We start from the raw sequence: 6274 nt of genomic DNA on the forward strand, positions 1-6274 counted from the left end.
CAGGGAACTGATGAGACTTTATGGATAGAAATGCTGATCACATGGGCACATCCCAAGGGACCCAGGACTATTTTTGTTGGATGTTCCCAGGATAGTAAGTCACATAGGTGAGCCAGGGACCAGAATGGTACAGTCAAAAGAATGCTTAGATTCAAGTTCAGAAAAAACCAGTTCTGAAACTTGCTCTGCTAGTTGTCAGCTGTGGGACTTTGCTCCGATATGTCTGGATGGTTCCTAAGGTTCCTTCCATGTCTAAATTTATGACCCTGTGAGTCACCCAGCAGATATAACTAATAAATAAGGAAATGAGTGAAGTAGGGTATGTCAAAACAGTTCTTAATTGAGGATAAACAAGTAACAACCCCAACTCCTCAGACCAATAAAATAGAGGCAGATCTTATAGGATCAGCTTCATTTTGTAGCAGTATATCTAGGATTATTCAAACTACTTGGTTGGGGGGGGGAGAGCCAAATTCTCCTTTTAAGGTGAGAAGAAAATGGGATAGTGGAATAATAGAGGAAGGGAGAAAGGAAAAGAGAGTAGAGAAGAACCACAAAGGAGAAGGCACTATAGATTTTCTTCCTGCTTTAAAAAATAAATATCTTTCTTTTTGCTAATATGTGCTTATATGCCCTTATATGTTTTTATTAACTGTTATTTCAACATGAGAAAAATAACAATAGCCAACCTCTAAGTTGTGATTTTTGAAATTTTGCTATTTGAAGTGAAGTCTCATGGGATTGTATTTTTATGTTATTCTGAGTTTTAATTTCAGGTGTAATTGTCTGAATATCATTAAGCTAGTAATCCACCATTTAAAGAAAATATCATGCCCTTCTTAAAGGGAGTGTGGGCTGAAAATGACCTCATGTATACGTCTGTGCTTGGGAAAATTGAGAGGACAGCCTTGTGTGGGCAAAGATAGGATCCTCTTGACTCAATTTCCTCATTGTGCTATTTCCTTTCTGAACAGTAAATTTTCCCACCTAGCTAATTCTGAGCCTGGCTATGACAATCTGTGAATAATATACAATTTAGCTATATGATTGGCTGTTCCAAAATAAAAGTGAACTAGTGAACTATGACTCTTACCTGGAATCAAAAAGAACTGAGGAGCACACACACCACACAACACACACACACACACACACAACACACATTGTGGTCCAGAATTTGGGCAAACAAATCCCATTTGATGTCTGTATAATAAAAGCTAATATCTCTATCCTGGTTCCTCCTGTGATGAACCCCTTCATATATGCGTTTAACTGAAAGCCTGTCTTCTGTTCATATTAATGTCAGCTGACCAAAAATTGATTTCTGGAATAACTATGTTAACTGTTTGACATTCCTCATGTAGAAATCAAAGGGAAGTTTGAGCTTTCCAAAGTGATTTAACTATTCTCCTAGCTGAGTAAGTAAGGATGTTAATATGATTTTTTCTAAAGCATTCCTGTACCTGGTGATATATGCATGTACAGTAAAATGCACGCCTCCCACTATTTCTTCTTTTTGTCCAATGGACTGTTGATTAAGCTAATGAGAAAGGAATTTAAAATTTTCATATTAATCAATATGATATGTATAATGAAAGTACTAAGAATTTAGTTTTCTCAAGAGCTGCCTTTTCCAGCTAGTGAGTGTCTCACAATGCAGCTTGAGTTGATCAATCAAACCTTGGACAATCACTGACATCCTTCTGCTTGGGTACCTGAAGAGATGCAAATCGAAGAGCGTAGAACCTGTTCCCATCGCAGAACTCTAGTTCTGTACTTTAGGGGAGGTGGTCACAACCCCCAAAGACTTGACTCCAGAATTGTTATACTGTGGGATTACGAGGGTTTCTTGCAGGAAACCACTAAATGATTGTTTGTAAAATACCTTCCTTCCCCAGTTGTGATTTAAGTATATAACCTGTGCTTTTACTTCAGCTAAGAGAACATTCCTTACTCTGCAACTGATTCATTAAACTACTTGATTATTGGCACTCTCATCTCTAGGCCTGCTTTGTGAGGCTCTCAGATTCTCAGTTAGAGCCTGGCTCAGTAAAAACCCTGTTAACATTAACTGGTGTCAGAAATTTTAAAGGGTGGACATCGGGTGAAGCCTTGAGCTCTTCGGTACAAGGAGAAAAGGGACAGGAGCCCCTGGATTTTTTCCTAGAAGGCCCAGCTCACTTGACTGACAGGTTCAAGGCTCTGTACTCTCACTCCATTATGGGCTCCAGCCTCCAATAAAGCCTGGCTTTTCATAGTGAGGAATGCTCCATGGTCCCCTTTCTTGGTCCAGATCACTTTAGTAAGGCCGGTGTGTGTTTGTGTGTGTGTGTGTGTGTGTGTGTTTTGGCATACAATTTGGCTTTTGTGTGCATCTTTTCTTTTATAATGCAGGGCCTGCTATGGCCTGCGGTTTTTTTCTTCTCTCTTTCATAAATGCAGTCTGAGTTATGCACTGTGGGGGTTTCATTTCTGCATGTGGTAAAATTTTTTGTGTAAGAGTTGCTTGCGTGGTTGGTTTTATGTGCGATTGACCAGGTGAAATTAACTTTTTAATTGTGTGCTTGGTTAGAATTGTGGAATATTTACTTCTATAATTCAAGTGAATTGCTAGCACAGCATGGAATACTTGCAATTGTGTACCTGTATTTTGTGTATTTGTGTTGCTATATTCCGTTATAGTATATCCATGTGTTGTGTTAGTTAAGTGGTGTTATTATCTTTGAATGTACACCTTTAAAATGGGACAGATGTGTTGTAAGGGCATGGGGGGAAGATACAGTAGTCCCTATTAGCAAACCCCCAGAATGAACATGTGCCTTTCAAACGTATAAGAAATATGGCCTTGACTGTCCCTCCTATTTCCAGGATTGGGTTGATTTGACTAGTGGTGATCCTAAACTTTGTTGGCCTCATTGGGACAGCTTTGATAAGAGCAGATTAGAGTACCTAAGGCAGAAACTGATGAATAAGGAAACAGCCTCTGCAATGGGACAGTACTCAGAGACAAAGGAAAGAGATCATAGGTACCATCTGGCTCTCAACCAAGTTCCTTCCAGTTTGTGGTCTTCAGATGCTACTGATATTGGGTCAGTTATCAGTGCCTCACCTATTGTCATGGGGTTGGACACATCTAAACCTCACCATCCATATATCAATACTCACTCAACACTGAGGCCATTAAGGGAGTTTGGACCCTTATCACCGCCTATCTATCTAAGGACTTCATTATTCCTTGTACTTACCTTGTAAACATGCCCATTTTCCCAGTCTGTAAGCTTGGTGGACAGGGCTGGCGAGTGGTGCATAATCTTAGGGCAGTTAATGATGTTGTAATGCCTAGAACACCTGTCTTGCCGACCCCCACACTTTACTTAACCTAGTACCACCGTAAGTACTTATTTTGTGGTGGTTGACCTTTGTAATGCCTTCTTTTCAATCCCAACTGTCTCTGAAAGCCAGTTGATTTTTTCTTTTACCTTGGAGGGATGCCAATACATATGGACTGTCCTTCCACAGGGATTCACTGAGTCAACATCCTATTTCTCACAGATATCAAAGTAAGACCTGTCCTCATTAGATTTTAAGGACTCTGTCCTCCTGCAATATGTTGATGACCTTCTTCTTTGTTCTCTCTCCCAAGATATTTCTGTTTCGGGACTCTGTTTGCCTCCTTAATGGTTTAGCAGCAAGAGGGCATAAGGTATCTAGGGACAAACTCCAGTTGGCTCTCCCTTTGCAAGGTTCTTAGGACATCACGTCTTGGTGTCTGGCCTTTGCCTAAAGCCATCATTCAGTTTTCTGTACCCCACATCAACCGTTAGCCTTCCTTAGTCTGGCGGGCTATTGTCATCTCTAGATTCCTGACTTTTCAGGTATTGCCCACCCCCTTTATGACCTCCTAAGGAATTCTGTACCTGAGCCCTTGGCTCTTCCCCCAGAAGCTCAAAATGCCTTTGATTCTTTGAACTCTGCCCTCTAACAACCGCCATCTTTAGGCCTCCCCAACTATTCTCTCCCTTGATTTATTCTTATCTGAGAAAGGAGGGAATGTAGTTGATGGGGTGACACAAAAACATGAAGAAAACTTTCGTCCTGTGGGATATTATAGTAAAACTTCGGATAATGTTACTGAAGGCCTCCTAGGCTGTCTTTGGACAGTAGTGACCACAGTTGTTCTTGTCTCTGCCTCTGAGGACATTTGTCTTGACTCTCTCTTAACATGCTGTTGAAACACTCCTAAACACGTTGAAACACTCTTAAATTCACCCCCTACTCAGCGTTTGTCCTCTACCAGGTGAGCCAACCTTGCAATGACTCCATTATCCAAACCTAATCTGACCATCAAATGTGTAAATACACTTACTCCTGCCACCTCTCTACCTGAGGTGGAAAGGGAAGATGAGACTTTAGACCATGACTGTATAATTTACTTGGATGTCTTGCTTTCCCCCAGGAGAGGACCTGAAAGAAACTCTCTGAGAGGAATTGGACTTTGGTAGGTAAACTGATGGATCTTGCCTCAGAAATGAGGAAGGAGACTTGGTTGCTGGTTATGGCATTACCATCACCACAGAAGTGGTTGAAGCTTCATCACTACCTGATGCCCATTTGGCACAGCAAACTGAGCTTGAGGCAGTAGTCAGGGCTTGTGAATAAGGAAAAGCAAAAAAGATTAATATTTACACTCATAGCAGGTATGCATTTGGGGTGGCACATGACTTTGGAATGCTATGGAAACATCGGGGATTCCTCACCTCTTCAGGACCACCCATTAAGAAATTAGAAACAGGTTTCCCATCTATTAGACTCTTTACTGCTTCACCAAGGTGTAGCAGTAATTAAAATTTCAGGACAGTTGAGAAAACAGCATTCATTTTAGTGGAAATGACTTGGCTGACCAGGCATCAAAAACCACAGCTTTAACTCCTCAAACTGCTAAGGCACAAGTCCCCACAAGCACCAAAAGGCCTAGCTGCAGAATGCTTATCACAAAACAAGACAAGCTTCAAAAGGAGGGATGTAAGTTTGATGAGACTACTGGACCAAACGGACATATAGTACTCCCTAAGAACTTAGCCCTCTCCATGATGGAGCACCTTTGTTCATTCAGCCATTGAGGACCTGACAAGCTAGTGGAGCTGGCTGGAAAATATTGGTGGGGGAGTTTTCAGAGAGCCACTGTAACTGCCTGTGGGATGTGTGCCACTTGCCCCAAGCATAATGCATCCAAGCCTCTGGAGCCTGCTCATGGCCAGTTTCCTCTCCCAGATGTGCCCTTTGAAACCTGGCAGATCGATTTTATCCAATTGCCACCTTCCCTTGGTTACAAATATGCTTTGCTTATGGTCTGTATGTTTTCCTGGAGGGTGGAAGTGTTCCCCTGAGTACTGCCACAGCCTCTGGGACAGCAAAAATCCTCTCAGAAAAAAAATCATTCCATTATGGGGGGTGGGTTCCTAAAGAGATACATAGTGATAGAGGTACCCATTTTGCAGGAGCTTCATTAGTTAAGCTAGTTTCATCCTGGTCAATTACTCAGCATCTCCATTGTATCATCACCCCCATTCATCAGGAATGGTTAATGGGATAATTAAAACCTCCCTTGCTTAAACTCTCTGAGGAGCTAGGTATCCCTGGCCCAAAGCCCTTCCTTTAGCCCTGGTAAGCCTTAGGTATAGACCATTTGGTTCCCATAAGCTCAGTCCCTATGAAATAGTAACAGGATGCCCAAAGCCACTGTACCTGTGAGTGGGAAGCCTAGCAGCCAAAGGCTCCCTCCTACAATACTTCATTGGGTCTGCTCAGAAGATTTCAGGGACTTTCCAATTTGTCTCACAGTTCCATTCTTTAGAAACTCCAACTGAAACTCAGCTCCTGATCCCACTCAATGACTGAGTCTACTGGAAATGTCACCTCCAAAAATGCTCCTTGGAACCAAGATGTAAGGGCCCCTTTGAAGTTCTACTCACTACTCCCACTGCAGCCAAACTCAGAGAGTGGAGTCCTGGGTCCACCTCTTGCATCTCAAAAGGGCAGTACCGCCCACTTGGATTTCAGAACCCACAGGTGACCTGACCCTAAAGATTAAATGGGGTCAGGAGCAGCTGACCTCTGAGGTAGACAACTGTTCCCAAGACCCCCAGGATGAGAAGACAACAGCTGATGTAGACCACCAGCCTGAGAACCCCAGGCTGAGGTTTGCAGTTACTCCCTCTATGAACTAAGCCTTTTTCTGCTTGCTCAATCACTCAATACTCATGGAAGTTGCATTTTT

The 6274-nt window shown here is 42.3% G+C and overlaps 1 protein-coding gene across 1 annotated transcript in view; it reads right to left on the reverse strand.

Annotated features, from left to right (window-relative positions):
* Positions 1-5994, reverse strand: part of LOC110197003 (flavin-containing monooxygenase 1-like) — a 30018-nt gene extending 24024 nt beyond the window's left edge. The window contains exon 1 of the mRNA XM_020970528.2: positions 5743-5994. The gene's annotated coding sequence lies outside the window, so the exon portion shown is untranslated. The remainder of the gene's footprint in view (positions 1-5742) is intronic.
* Between the last annotated feature and the right edge of the window lie 280 nt (positions 5995-6274).

This window comes from Phascolarctos cinereus, unplaced genomic scaffold (genome assembly GCF_003287225.1).
Source record: "Phascolarctos cinereus isolate Bilbo 61053 unplaced genomic scaffold, phaCin_HiC Scaffold_5;HRSCAF=322, whole genome shotgun sequence".
Classification (NCBI taxonomy): Eukaryota; Metazoa; Chordata; class Mammalia; order Diprotodontia; family Phascolarctidae; genus Phascolarctos; species Phascolarctos cinereus.